Below are 15,011 nucleotides of genomic sequence, written 5' to 3'. Positions count from 1 at the left end.
CCAACAGGAGATCCTCTGTCTCACTGTGAAGGAACTGTCCAGGAACTAGCAAAGATGAATGGTAAATCTCAGATCCTGATCCTAGAAATGATTATAGCTTACTGGTTTTGGAGCTTACTGGTTTAAGACTCAGCCCTGTGTTTCCTCCTCTGAGAGCCAGGAGGAAACTTTGCATTTTGGAATCATTCTGGTTGCACACTTTGGAAGGGTTTAGTGGATGTACCTCCCTGTGAGCTCAGCCTGAACAAGTCCAGGTGGAAGTATATTTGGAGATGCAAAACCCCAGGAATTATTCCTATGCTGCTAAGCATGCTTTGCACAAAGAACCGGAAACAAACTGAATGTTTCTGCTAATAATATTTAAGCCTGCATAATATTACATTTTCATTAAAAGCTCATGTGGAGTGTAATTTATTCTAACTTTTTTCCTTTTCTCCTTTGTATTTTAGACAGTTCCAAGATTATACTTACTGTCAAACTGCTTTACAAATCTAGGGGGTTTTAAATTATTTTTTTCTAAGGGGATTTTTTAAATTTTGTGTGGCTTACTCATATCTTTTAAAACTTCCTAATGAAATCTAGGTCTAGACAGGGGTTGATTTGGTAGATGTTAGGCCATATTTCTTTTTCCCCCCTTTGCAATCTCACAATTGAATGACTTCTTCCTGACACTAACGGGAGTTACGCATTCATAAGGAGAAAAGAGCACATTCCCACCCTCTTGCTTTAAAATGTATCCAGGAGATAATATGAAAGGCTTTATAGTCCTAATGATTTTTTTTTTCCCTAATGTTTATTTTAAAAAGTGTTCCTCTGCAGGGGGTTGATCCAAAGCCCATTGAAGTCAGTGGGAATTTTTCCATAGAATTCAATGAAGTTTGGATCTGGTCCTTAGATAGCTCCGGGAGGTAGCCTGCTCATTTTTTGCAGCTGTCCTTGGGGGTGTTGGAGGAGAGCTGCTGCACTGGCAAGTCCATTCAGTATGGAGCATGCTATTGATTATAAAGCATAACTCCTGCAAAATTTCAGCTGGAAGGGAGTGGGAGGTTCCACATAATAATCAATAGCACAATATGAGACTGTATCAAGGAATTGGCTTTTTAACAAACACTTTTAAAACAACAAAAGAGATGAGATGGTTTTCATTTAAAGGGCAAACTCCCCTTTATTCTTGGGATTCCAGGCAGATTAGCCCTGGTATGTCCTGAAATGCTGTATTGAACATATTCACGATGCTTTCTGTTCCCTTTGCAAAAGCAGCACATGGAATATTTGCCTTTCTAAATGTACTGGTTAAGTTTCACCTTCTTGTTTGCTTTATAAAGCTGCTGAATATCTTGTGAGTGGGAAATACTCTGACAATAGCCAGAAACCATATAGTTTAGCGGGAAGCAAAGTGAAGAAGGTGGTGAACCTGTACAGTCACTGCTTCTTCCAGTTCTGCACTCGCCCAGTGTCTATGAGAGTCCTCTGAGACTCCATTTTCACATCTATACCACTGCTTATTTGTTCAATATTTACTCAAGCATGCTAATGAAGGGAAATTTATAAGGGCAGGTTCTGCATGTGTACTATTAGAGAGTATTAAGGAAAAAATCCTAATTTAGACCCAATGTTAATCTTGAAAGAGAAGGCTGGGCTCCTTCTGTTCATGGCAGCTCCCATACACGTTCCAGTCAAGGCAAACCTCTGTAAGAATTTGCAGGGAGCAGCCAGATGCAGAGGTTTACCAGCTGTGCATAGCCAGATCTCTGTGCCTGCAAGGAGTCCCATGGATTTTTGCCTAGTAGGTGCTGCTCAGGTTCAGCACCAGGTTTCTAGCTGAGGGAAGAGGATGGGGGATGTCTTTGTAGAAATATATTCTTGCCTCTTATCCCAAGTGTTAAATGAACACTTTGATTGTGGTGCCATTGAAAGTAAAACTATAATTAGTCAAACACAATGCTGACTCTATCCAACACAGGGTGGAAAAACTCCCTTGTTTTACTCTGCACTACTTTTTATTGAAACAATCACACTAGGCCATGGATCTTTTCCCTTTTCCACTACACATGAAAATATTTAAATAAGGCCCCCAAACATCTGGATCCTGATGTTAAGGTGATATGGGAGTCTAAGGCTAGACAGCAGATAAAAGGCAAATACTCAATGGTGATAAACTGTTCAAAATCACTTATATAAAACATAATAGTCAGACAAGGCCATAGTTCAGTTCCACCTGGTGCAGCTGCTTGTCTCGGCAGCAGGAGATAGTGTGTGAGCAGGCATTTCCTGGACAGGTTCTCCTAACCTACACAAGTTTGTTGTGATGGGGTTTTCTGCAGAGCTAGCCTTTGTTTAAAACTCACCAGCAGGGAGCTTTTGTCCTTTTGTGTCCTCATAACTTTTCCATGCCTTCTTTGGCTGTTAGAGTTGTTGGTGTCCTAGGGTAGGACCACCAAGGTGAGAGTCTCCCTTTCATCTTATACCACTTCCTTTGGAGTTCGTTTGGCATCTCTCAGTTCAGGGTTGGAAAAGACTGGCCATCCTGGTCATTGTCTTCATGACAAAATTTTATCTTTTTTTCCAAATATACAAATGTTAGGTGAGTGGGAGCTGAAAGGACCAAGTTTAACAATTTTATATGTAGGTTTGTTCTGAAAGAAAGACATTATTTTGAAATATTAGTGATTCTATTGACAGAAATATGTAGTAACTATATATGATTAACTTGGACTTTTGTACTAAAGACGTTTCCTGTAACTTAAAATACATTTGTTTTTGAAATTTAGGTCTTGGGTGTTTCGTTTTGACTGAGAAACTGTTAAATTCCTTATTACTGTAATTTTGTTCTCATCTGATGGAAAGATTGTCCCAATTTTTAATGTTCTTATTTGTCACAACAACATTATATACAATAGATTTGTTTGTTTCTGTTTTGTATTTCTGCTTCTTAAGTCACCCAGCCTTCCATAAAAAATGTTCAAAACATTTCTTCTCCTCCTCTCTCTCTCTATCTGTCTTGGGTTGAAACTGCATAGAGCTGATTCATGGTTGTGGGGGTGAGAGGGGATAGGAGAAGGGACCGTGTGAAACCTCTAATTACTTTAATCCCTTTTCACATAAAATTTGGGAAAAAAAATAGACTAATTCCCAAATGCAAAATGAAGAAAACCACTAGCTCAAAACCAGAAAAGCTGCCTGGAGGGCTCTGGGAGAATGTATGCAGGAGACTGGCTTGGCCTGGTGCTCCACCAGTGGTGTGGTGGGGTGGTCCTAGGTGGTAAAATACTTGAGTAAGGGCTTTTGGGGAACTGGTGGTGTTCCTGCTGATCACTTACTGATTGACATTTATTTGTTAGAAATGGGTTTGGTCCTTGGGGTAGGTGAATACAGGTAGATAAGCACAAGTTCTGGACTGCATTCTGTGTTGGATGTTACCTGGGGAGCTGCAGCAATGCTTGGAACAGCTCTTCCAGTGGTCGTGTGTGAGCTCCAAGTCCCAGTGAAGATACCTGTGTGCAGATGTTGCAAACAGATGTTGTTCAGTGGTTTAAGGTATTCCCCAGTGTAGAGAAGGTGGGTGCTGCAGTACTTCTGAAGGCCTTGTGCACCTTTTGCACCTCTGCCCTGCAGCTGAGAGGGCACATGCATTCTGCTTTTTTCCTTGATGCATGGCTTAACCTCTACACTGTCAGTGTGAACTTTGTGTGTATGACATGCCACATTTATAGTATGCCTGCATAAGTATATAATATACAGTGTCTGTATATAATAGGCATGCAGTATATTTTTGACTTAGCCTTTCCCTTAATTTGTTTCTTTATCACATGTAGCTCTCTGTTCTTGTCTGTGCTTGGCACAGTTGAATATGTTTTGATTTCCAGGAGATGAGTCTTTTCCACCATCACTGTGAGGTGTGAAGGATCAGTGCTCTCAGTTGTGTTTAAATGGATTTAGGGGCCAGTTGGCATTGACCGTTCTAGAAGTGTGATAAATATTTACTTATTCCTATAGATACATTTAAATCTCACTTCTAAGACCCTTTCCCCCCTCTGTTGAAGACATAAATGCTTTCTCTTTTTTCATCAATAGTTCTACAAAAGAAGGAAATTTATATTTAATGAGGGCCTGTCTCCTGGTGTTTACAAATTCCTCTGTGACGAGACTACAGCACTAGCACATGGAGACATTTATACTCTAATAGGATTTACCTTTACAAATATCTGAAAACCTTTTAAAGCAGAGATTAAATTGTTTAGCTCAATATTTAATCTGTTACTTCCTCTTTAAAGATGCCCAGTGGAATTTGTCATACACTGAGCTGATAACACGTAATATTGATCAGTCATAAACATAAAACAGAGAAATCTCAGGAAGTCTTCTGCAATCCTTTTCTTTTTAATTAAATTTTGATCTGAACTGCTTTTGATTAATTTTCTTATTTGTAAGTATGTGAATTCTGGGGGCCAGCAAGTTTCTTAAGTTGCCTGGCATTGGTCTCTGGTGAGTGGCTTAGCTCAGGAACAGTATGATTGCATTTTTATGGTTTTCAGATATTTAATAGCTTCTTCCTGTCATTTTCTGAATGAGTGAATAAGGTTTAGCCCTCTGGGAGCCAGCACAGCATCAGAGAGTGGAGAAAATGACTCGAATCTGTGTACTTGACTGATTGCCTTAGTCTTAATTGTTCTCTTAATTAGCTGCAGTAGCAACTGCATCTGGGGAGAGATCACGGTATTGGTAAACAGCTCCACCTTGGAGCCCTGTGTAATGCCTTTTGGAAACATGACAATGAGCTCTGCATCTCCGCTGAGACACAAACCTGCCAAATCTTCTGCCCCTGAAGTCTTTGGTCTCCTCGTGTGATCTGTCACTCTCGTCTGTGAGATGCAGGCCCCCAGCTGTTTGTTCTTAAACAAATTAAGCTTTAATATGCCAAAAGCCAGCTTTATTGAGCCGAAGAAGGGAAGGGGAAAACAAAAGAGTGTCGGTAGAGGGTTGTTCAGACAACTTGAGGGTGTTATCCAGATTAGAAGTGGGAGACAGATGTGCTTTAGGGAGTCAAGGCAGGCTTGAAATGTTTTATGGTGGGAAATCCAGGCAAACTGAGGTCAGAGAAGATGCCTCGTGTCAAAGCAACCTTCTTCCTGTGGGGGTCGGCTCAAGCCCTCGGTGGGAGCTGCTGGCACAATCCAGCCACGGACTCCAAAGGGAGCTATTTAGCACATCTGTAGAATAAAAAATATTGGATGGTGGTGGAATTGCCCACCAACCCAGCTCCATTTCCCATACACTCAGTGACTCTCTGAACTGAACTTTGCAATGAGAGGTGTGAGGTTTAAGGTTCTATTAAGACTTGTTCTATTTAATCTCTACTTCAGCTTTGTAATGACTTGCTACAACACAGACAACACAGAACATGCAATAATAGGCATGGTGGATCACTAGAGCTGGTGGGTTTTAAGGAAATCTGCTAATTCTTAGGTGCTTTCATGGCTGAATAGCTGGCCCAAGATTTAGACAGAGATTAAACTGGGTTTTATTCATCACCACATCCACACTGTGAGTGTCCGTTACAGTGCCTATGGTGTTCTATGCAAGAGGGCACTGGCAGTAGGAAGTGTGAATTAATGGGATTTTTAGGTCTGACTGAGGCAGGTTTGGTTTGGAGACAGACAGTGGCCAAAAATGTTTTTCTATTTTAAATTGTTGTATCTTTAATCCTGCGAGCAAATAAATTTACCAAAATATTGCAATATTCTCTTTTCAGTAAACAGCGTATTCCTTTTTGTGTGCCTATCCAAACGAAGAGAATACTGATGGATTGTTTGGTTTTTGGTGCTGCCAAAAGGAAATGGATGGGAAGGCATGAAAATGTTTGTTGCTGTGTCTCACCTGGCTTTCAAAAGGCCTGTTTTTAGACTAGTGAGAATCTTTTTCTTAAGGGCCATCAGTGCCAGAAGTTTTCTACCTCTCACAGAGGTTTAGCTCATGGCATCATTTGTTGTGTTACTATAACTCAAACATGTTTATTAGCAAGATTACATTTAGTTTGCACAGTTCACCTGATCCCTAACTCACAACAATTTGTGATTATTTTGCATTGTAGCAGTGTTGGATTTGGAACACTTGCCCTGCAGGAATATTTTCAACATCCTTCCTCTGGAAGCTTTTCTGTGCTTAGATACCTTTCATAACTCCAAATCTTCTATTGAACCCCTTACTGAACTTTAAGCTGTGGAAAAAGGCAGGTTCAGGTGAATGATGAGCAGATAATGTGCATGGGATAAAAAAGGCCATTTAGTCAGCTTTGTAGTAGTTAATTCTGAAATTAGTAGTGAAGGTTAAACTACATTTTATTATATTAGGGGCAGTAAAATTCTGTAGGGAGCTGTGGGTGCTGGAATCCAGTATCAGCAGTGGTTAAAGTTTTATGGCAAATTAACTCATCCTATGAAACAAGCAGAAATTAAATCTAGAGAATTCAAGCTATTTATTCTAAGCATGACTTTACTATTTTTAAATTCCTGTGGAAAACTGAAAGGGCAAAACGGATATTTAAAAAAAAATATTGTTGAAGTGAGAAAATGAATGCGTTCACTGCAACTGTAGCAAGTATCCTTTTTGCTGTTCTGTAAGCAACAAAAACGTGAAAACCATTTGCAGCTGCAACAGAGAGATGTGAGGTGAGAGAACATTCAACAGGGCATTAGAATTGGGAGGGATGTGACTCTAAATGGGTCATCCTTTCCTTGTTGCTGCTCAGCCTTTCTGATCAGACATAAGACAGATGTGAAGGTGAGTGGTAGGCACTGAGAGAAGAAATGAGGTGGATTCTGTGTCAGGGCTCTGAGATGAAGTTTGTATAGGTTGTGTAAAATAGAGGTGAATAAAATGTCAAATTCTGGTTTCTATTTAAAAAAAAAGTTGAAGTGCTTCCTCCTGATACAGCACCCAGTTATTTCTGTGTGTATTCACTCTTGGAAGGCACTTATGTCAGCTCATTCTCTTTTGGTGACTAATGATAATATTAAGACTCTGCTGTTTAAACCAAGCCTAAACCCTCAGAGCCAGCAAGCAGATTATTACCACAATTGTACTAGTATGAATCCAGAGTTATCCATGCTGACTTCAGTAAAATTAGCAATTCTTGGAGAAACTTGAGGAAGCTCTTAAAGTGATCTAATGTAAATACCACTTTTAAAAGCTGAAGTTAAAAGCCATGGGTTACTGAGTAATATGTTCTAAGGGCCAAAGATAATTAGCAGCAATATACCTAAAATGCAGTTTTCTAATTTTTGCTGCCAAACTGAGATTGCAGTTTGGTTTGTATTTGTCGTACAGTATTTTTAGGCTAGCTTGGGCAAATTCCACTTTAAATTTCCTATTCCCAGGTGGATGAAGATGGCTTGGAAATAGGCATTTGTGCTCATCAAAAGTTTTTTTTAATAAAGTGAGAATTAAGTGAGATTAAGAAATAGTTTGCTGGAGATTTCTTGTTGCTTCATTAGCTATGTGCCTTTCTTACATCTCTATCTCAAGATGCCCCATTATGTTAAAGAGGATGATTCAGAAAAGGTTTGTCTGCTCTGTGAAGCAAAAGCTGTCTGTGCCTGCCTAGTTTCCTGGCTTCCCCAGGCTCCTCCTGGAAGTGCTTGTCTGTGCTGCTGATGGAGAACTATGCTATGAAATCCCCACAGTGCTTGGAAACCTCAAGGGCCATATTCATCCAAAAAAAAATTGACAGTCAACCCTTGGTTATTGGGAATGCCAGATATGTGATGATCATAGCCATAGATTCTTCCTCTGCCTGTGGTCTGGTAGCAGCAGAGCCATGTTTTGTGGGTTTCAGTGCTGCCTGGTGTGGCTTTGGGATGTGTTCAGGGATCCCCATGTGCCACAGTCAGCAGCATCACAGATGTTCTTTCTCTGTTGAGTAGTTGAGTGCTCAGTGTATGTCCCAAATAATGGATCATGCAGTTAACCCTTTTCTTTTTTTGGATTATTTTCTACTATGTTATTACCCAATACATTGAAAGTTCACTGTAGCTTAGAATGGTATTTCTAAACCAGTGCATTAGTCATAAATGTTAGCTGCAAAGGCAGAAGGTGTAGGTTTATCAAGAAGGGAAATTAGAAGCTGCTGTTTGTGATCCTGTTTTATAAACATGATGCTCATTCCTAGAAGTCAAAGTCCCTTACTCCGGGTTTCAAGCTTACTATTTTCTGTTCATCTTAAGTCCTGATCAGCCCAGTGTGTTTATTCTCCAGCCCAGAGAAGTTTTCTTTACAGACCTGGGCAACTGAGGCAAAATGAGAACAAATGAGCTCAAAGTTGCCAAGTTCACCCAGAAGGTCTTAGGGGGGCAGGGAATGCCTTGGAGGGCATGCTAAGCAAATCCATACAAAACTCCTCTTTCCTATCCTAGCTTTTAAAGAAAATAAAAAGATGATCTTATTCTCAAATCTGTTTTGCATTTGTTACTATGAGTAAGGGCTACAAATTCATGCAGTTACAGTCAGATTTTCTCTGGGAGTCCATTAATTGCAGGTATCTGAAATTCCTCTCGTATATCACTGTGCTTCTAAAATACCCAAAATTTCACTTTATGATAAAATAGATTTGGATTAGATTATAGATTGAATGACCTCAATAACTTTCTGTCATGTGCTTGACTACTTATAATAAAACTATAGGTAGTGGGTACATTTTAATTTACACCATGGCAATAGAATTAGGCAGATTTTTGATTAATCTTCATAATGATTAACTAAAAAAGAAAGATTCAGATCTGAGTGAATAGTTGAATCACAATGAATAATTTATTCAATAAATTGTTTGTGCAGATTGCAGAATTCTCTGATTTATTTGCTGTAGGAAGTTGCTCACAAAGTTCTTCAATTAATAATTCATTGTTTGAAGATTGTTCATAAATACTTGGGTTTGTGCACTCGTGATTTGCAATTCATATTTTATAATTGTTAGTCTTTTTTAGTCTGCTGTCTGGTTGGACAACCAGCTTTCCTGATTAATAAATGTAACTTGTGAATATTGCAATTCTATATTGAGGTAGAAGTAGAGATGATTTTTTTTATTTTAGTGTGTTTGTTTGTTTGCTTAACTTAAAATATGGTGCTTTCAATATTTGATTACTTGTGATATTCATGTCCAAGAATCAAAGTTTGGATTTGAATGCCTACTCATACACGAATTTTCATGTGTATATTACACTAAGGAAGGATGATACAAAAGGTCAGTCAAATCAAAACCCAAAATGACAGCAAAGGCAGCTAAAAAATTAGTTAATCTGCTTTGCTTCATTGAAATGCATAGTCATGGACAGTTTCCCCACCTGCCACTGTCCATTCAGCTCTACAAGAATCATAAACAGGTCAGCATCAAAGTCTTTATTTGTCATTAATTCACAGGCTGGTAACAAAGGTGACCGAGGTTTTGCTCAATGCTTAGAAATGAAAATATACTTGGAACACTTTGGTTTTGTGGTGACCTTTATATGTCTGGAGATGAAAATCAGGCATCACTGAAGATAACAGCAATCATCATGATTTTGGGGGTTTTTTTGGGTTTAAGAATAAGGACTGTTTATCAAGGTAGTGTAATAGTTAACTTTATGTGACCTGCACAACCTGGATTCTGAGAATCTGAAGTTTTTTACTCAAATATTATTAATACAAATTTTTGTAATATGTGCTTAATGCCAGTACCTGGCAAAACTTTGCCAATGGGAGCTTATGGAGTAGGATTTCCTTTGCCTGTGACAGACCAAATCTCCTGGGTCTTCGAATGTGCCCCCAAAACCCCTCAGTTCTAGTGGTGCTGATCAGAAGCCAGAATGTTTTCCTGAGATTTGTAGGAGGAAGGGGTGTATTGAAAATTGTCCTAGGTGTTTGGAAAAGATCTCCATGAATTTGGGAATAAAAGACTTCTCACAATGGTTCTGATTAGCTTCCTATTAAACCAGAAGAAAGGACATAGCATCTTTTTTACATCCAAATTTTAATCCCTGATCAAATATTATTAATTTTAGATAAGAATGACTTAACCTACTAATGTCAATCTTCTTTATTTTGTCAAGAACTGATTTAACCCACATAATAATTATATAAACAAGTGTCCATGCTGGGCTAGATTCTGTCCTTGACTAAAAGTGCATTTGGATTACAATGGCCCAGAACTGTTCAGTGTAAATATTCCTGCAATTCTGAACATTACTTTTTATTTTCCTGCAGACTCTCCATTGTATTAGCTTTGGAAGGGAATAATGTCAGAAGGCTTTAAAATGTATATATATTATTTTAGTGATTATGTTATCAAAACCCCTCTGGGATATCCTTGCTTATTCTTGCTTCTCTCTCCTTAACGCACTACTTCCCCAGGTCCCCCTCCCCCTGCTCTCTCTGGTGTTTTCTCTGAGAGAGCAAAGTAAAAATTAAATAATAGTTGACATCATTTGGTTGGACTTGTGCTCAGATTCTCTCTATTATTCATGTGATCTTTCTTATTATTTTTCTGTTTCGTTCACCGTTATATTTTATTTACTTTAATGAGCTGGATGCTGGGCTTCAGCCTGGGACTGGAGAGAGACCTGGCGTGATTTCAAACTATTGTTTCACTGTGGTTGAGATTAACGTCATCAGGATTTTCCTCTCTGTTATTTATTAAATCTCTTTTTTCCTCTCTCTCTCCCCCTCTCTCGTGTGTGAGGAGTACCTTGGTGATGGTCATGAAGTAGAAGCTGCATAAAAATAGTGAATACAGGTTTGGAGTCTTTCATTCCCACCTTTGTTTATGGAGACAATGTTAAGTGTAGAAGATCTCCAATTTTATTTGTTTCTCCTTTTAAATCTGAGTTGGATTTTAGCGGAGGAAATATGTACATATAAATTGGACTTGTGTAAATTCCCTAAATTCTCATTTTCTGCAGAAATTTCTGGTCAGCAGCACCTCTGTGCAGGGGTAGCCCTCGTTAATAAGCCAGTAAATGTGTGTGGTGTTAGTAAAATAGTGACAGAGGATAACTAAAGGCCTCTGTATCTCAGCTGCAAAGGGCAGAATGGAATTGAATTGCCTTTGCAGATCCCATCTGCAGAGCAAGTGTGTCTTTTGGTCAATTTTTGGAGATAAGTGTGCACCTAGGGCTGTAGTCAGTTGGCTTAGATTCTCCCATCTGCCTTTTGCTGTCTCTAAGCTCTCAGAGGTACCTGTCTGGTAGGAAATGTTACTCAGTTTTAGACAGAATGTAGGCTGTTGTGTTTTTATTTTTTTCCCATAAGAGCATAGTTTTGGAGAATGAAATATTCAAGTCTAAAATTTTGGAATTCAAGGTATAATTTTTGTCTGAAGGCAACATTATTAGTGTGTCTGGCAAGGTGAAGCATCTAATTTTTGGTGGATGGCCAGGAAAATGAAGAGGATTTATACCTGGGAGTTCAGAAAATATTTAAGTTTCACCTGGTCTGGAGATAGACTAGATATTGACAGCAAAAGGAGGCACATGGGTTGACTGCAATAGCTGAAGCAAGGGTTTTTTCCTCACAGGGTCCTCTGCCCATACATGCCTCTTTGGAAAGGTACTTGTCTTTTCTATTGTTGTTTTATTGTTGTGTTGTTTTTCTATTTACTAGGCAGGATTTACTGCATAAGCAGTCTTCAACACTGGAATAAAAGGACAAACTGACAATGTAATGAAGTCCATGGCACAGTTTCTCAGAATTTTTTTGTTTTGTTTTTTTTGGTTTTTTTAAAGGCTGTTTATCACATAAGATTCTCAGGTGGGTTCCAGCATTCCCAAGTTGTTTAAATCAAAACTGCTTTGTCTGTGTTTTCAAAGAACTTGATTCCTGAGGAATCTACTTGAGCCCATTCAGGGGTGTTAAAATACATCCCATTTTTCTATTGAACTGCCTTGCTATCTGAAAGTTCAGTCATTGTGGAAGAGTATTTTTGATTTTGTTTGTATTTCCTCAGAGTTAGTCTTTATCCTTAACCCTCCTTGACCTGGGAAGGTGTTTGTATTGATCCTAACATGTGGGTCTCAGACTGTGAAACTTAGGAGCTCAAAGCTGACCTTTGAATGTCTGGTGAATCCATCCTCATTTGTTTTAGCACAAACAGGGACCTGGATGTCTGTTCCCATTTATCCTTTGGAATCACCCATTTTTCTCCAGCCACTACATCTGGGATAGATAATCTTTAAACTTTTCCCTGCACTGAAAGAACCCTCTAGGTTTACCAGTCCTGTGGAATAACATGAATTGCAAATCTTCCAGTAAAATATGGACTGAGTTGGGGTTGTGCTGTAAAGGCACAAACCCCAAAAGAAGTTTGAGGCTTTAAGAAAATTCAGTCTAATCCATAGACCTCTGGAAAGCATCTCAAAACTCTTTTGAAGGGTTGTTTTGAAAGGGACAACTCAGTGGAAGATCTGTCAGTCGAGGCTTTCCTTTGTGAAAACTCCTTTGCAATGTTTTTCCACAAATGTTGCTTCTGCTCGCAGTGTTAGTATAGAATAACTCTCTCTGATTCTTGTGTGTGAAATTGCAGATAAGGTGATCCATAATGATTGATCTATACTGCAGCTGGACCAAATTTGCTACTCAGGAAGTGACTCAAGATGCAGCCTGAAAGTTTCTGCCTTCAAAAGATACAGTTAAAGATAAAAGTATCGTAATGATATTTCTTTTGTTAAATATACATTACCTTGGGCTTGGCACAATTGTGTTTTCATGTCTTAATGGCTTTACTTTATTTTGACTGCATTTGCTGGTGTATTATGGGCACCTTCAGGAGCACCTTGGGCAAACCAGGCCATGCATCAGAGCTGTCCATGCCATGACCATCTCAAGTTGTCACAAGGGAATTCTCCCAAATGCTACCCTGGGCTGAAGTTCCTTGTTACCAGGGCTCAGTGGAACCCCAAAGAACTCATGTGGCACTTTTGGCCTTGGCACATGTGGGCAGCTGACACCCATCAGATGGCACAGGGCAATGGAACAACATGCAATGGCCAAAAAGTGCCATTTTTTGCCATTAATTTAATTTAAGTGGTGCAGGGGAGCAACTGCAGCAGTTGTAGTACTAGTTCATCCAAAAATGCCATTTGTGCATTCACTCTGTGGATAACAACCTGCCACCCATATGTTTCTGGCTTACCCTTGCAACTCGTTTTCTAAATAAAGTTGAAACATAACTAATATGGTATTGAGCCTCTTGCTGTTTCAGTTTGTCAGACTTTCCAATAAAAGGCCTGTGTATGATGGCTTCATGCTTTTGGTATGTGTCAGAAATAGTTCTATGCATATACATTACAGAATTAGGATTTAATTTTTGTTGTGTAGCCATAAAAAATTAGATTATATAATTATTATGTTTTCCTTTCTTATCTTTTATATTTTTAATATAATTTTTGAGGATGCCACAGGGCACTCCTGCTGTGAATTAGCTGCAATAAACTCTCTTAAACAGATAAACATCAAAGAGCAGTAATGTTTTAAAATGAAGCAACCTGCATTCAAAATCCAATTGCTTTATGTTGTAGATCTTGAATGCTTTAGCTGCTAAAAGTGAATGGGATTTCTCAAGGGCACAGAGGAGTTGCATTACTGAGATTTTAATGCAACAGGAATCATTTGAGTGAAGTTGCTAGCAAAATCCATTTGTTTTCATAGGAACAGGCTTCCTTCTATTTTTCTTCTTTTTTATGGAGGGTATCAAGATATGAAGAAATTCTCTGCTATCAGGAATCCTACAGCTGTATTTAGACAGTTCTTATTGAAGGAGCTCACAAAGTCTTGTGGACTTTGTGGTGAATTCTTGTGAATAATTGATTTTCTGCAAACTTTGGTAGGAATATTAACTAAATAATTTCTTTTCAAATAGTTGAAAGGACTTTCTGTAGTGGCATTCATGTTGAACCTAGAGCTGCTACTAGAACTGAAGTGCCAAGCCTAGATTCTGTTGAAATGCTCTCAGTGTGACAAAAGGTCCCAAATTTGGATTGTCTGCATTTCTGGACATCTGCTTCATATAGCTAGGGCACTCTACCTCCTGAGGCTAAGGCTGCTTGGAAAAGCCAACTCCTGATGGTAATATGAATACAGGATCAGAAAAGCAGGCACCCACATTGCCCAAGAAATACTCTGTGAAAGTTAATAAAACCTCTCACATAGACTGTAGGATGTTCAGGGTCTTACCAACAAGGGTTATGTTTGCCCTGAGCTCCTCAAGATTCTCCAGTTTCCAACATGTCCTTGGTAACAGTTGTGCTTTGCAGGTGCAAAGGTAAAAATATTTATATTTGGGTATGCAGCTGCATTTGGTTGCTCTATGCTTTTGATGCTGCTTTATCTTTGTTGCCTCTTTCATACAGTTTTCTGATGATCTGGAGTCCTGAAACAACTGTTGATAAATTTGTACTCTGTTCAGTTTTAACTTGAAATAGATATGAGGCTGGGGCAAAACCAGAGCTGAGTAAAGCTCCATATTTCTTTTTTTTTTTTTCTTCTTCTTAAAGCAAAACCTGTGTTGAAAGATCCAACCTCTCAGATACAGTAATTACAGGGTGCTATCCTTAGTGATGTTAAAGAGCTGCCTTTAGTGTATCTGTTTGATCTTGAGCTGTGAATTCCCATTCTCTCGTGGGTGTAACTGTAAACAAGAGGATTAACATTGCTTCAGTGATGTTTTGCTTAAGTGAATCAAAGTTGAAAGGGTGTCTTGAATATCAGTAGGAAGCTTTGTGTGTTGCAGGGTTCCTGTTCTATATATATGCACAGTGCACCTTTCATAGTAAACTCCAGTGATGCTTTAAAGTTGAGTTCATTTTAAGCTTTTTATGTTTTGGTTGTTTTTGTGGAGCATTGTGAGTGGGATGCTCTGTCTCTGTGGTAGTGGGTGACCACAAAGAGGCTGTGAAGTTCCAATTTATTATATCCATCCTTTCAGCTACATAAATTTTTTCAAGACCTATCATGGAGAACAGGATTCTCACCATGAGATGTTTGCCAGA

At 38.9% G+C, this 15,011-nt stretch overlaps 1 long non-coding RNA gene across 2 annotated transcripts in view; it reads left to right on the top strand.

The window, feature by feature from the left end:
* The window catches only part of LOC146438991 (uncharacterized), a 207,858-nt gene that overhangs the window by 85,907 nt on the left and 106,940 nt on the right, over positions 1 to 15,011 (top strand). The gene's annotated exons all lie outside the window — the stretch shown is intronic.

Source organism: Lichenostomus cassidix, chromosome 3 (genome assembly GCF_008360975.1).
Source record: "Lichenostomus cassidix isolate B80296 chromosome 3, HeHo_3.0, whole genome shotgun sequence".
NCBI lineage: Eukaryota > Metazoa > Chordata > Aves > Passeriformes > Meliphagidae > Lichenostomus > Lichenostomus cassidix.
The sequence above is the reverse complement of the archived record's forward strand: the minus strand, read 5'-3'. Positions and strand labels throughout refer to the sequence as shown.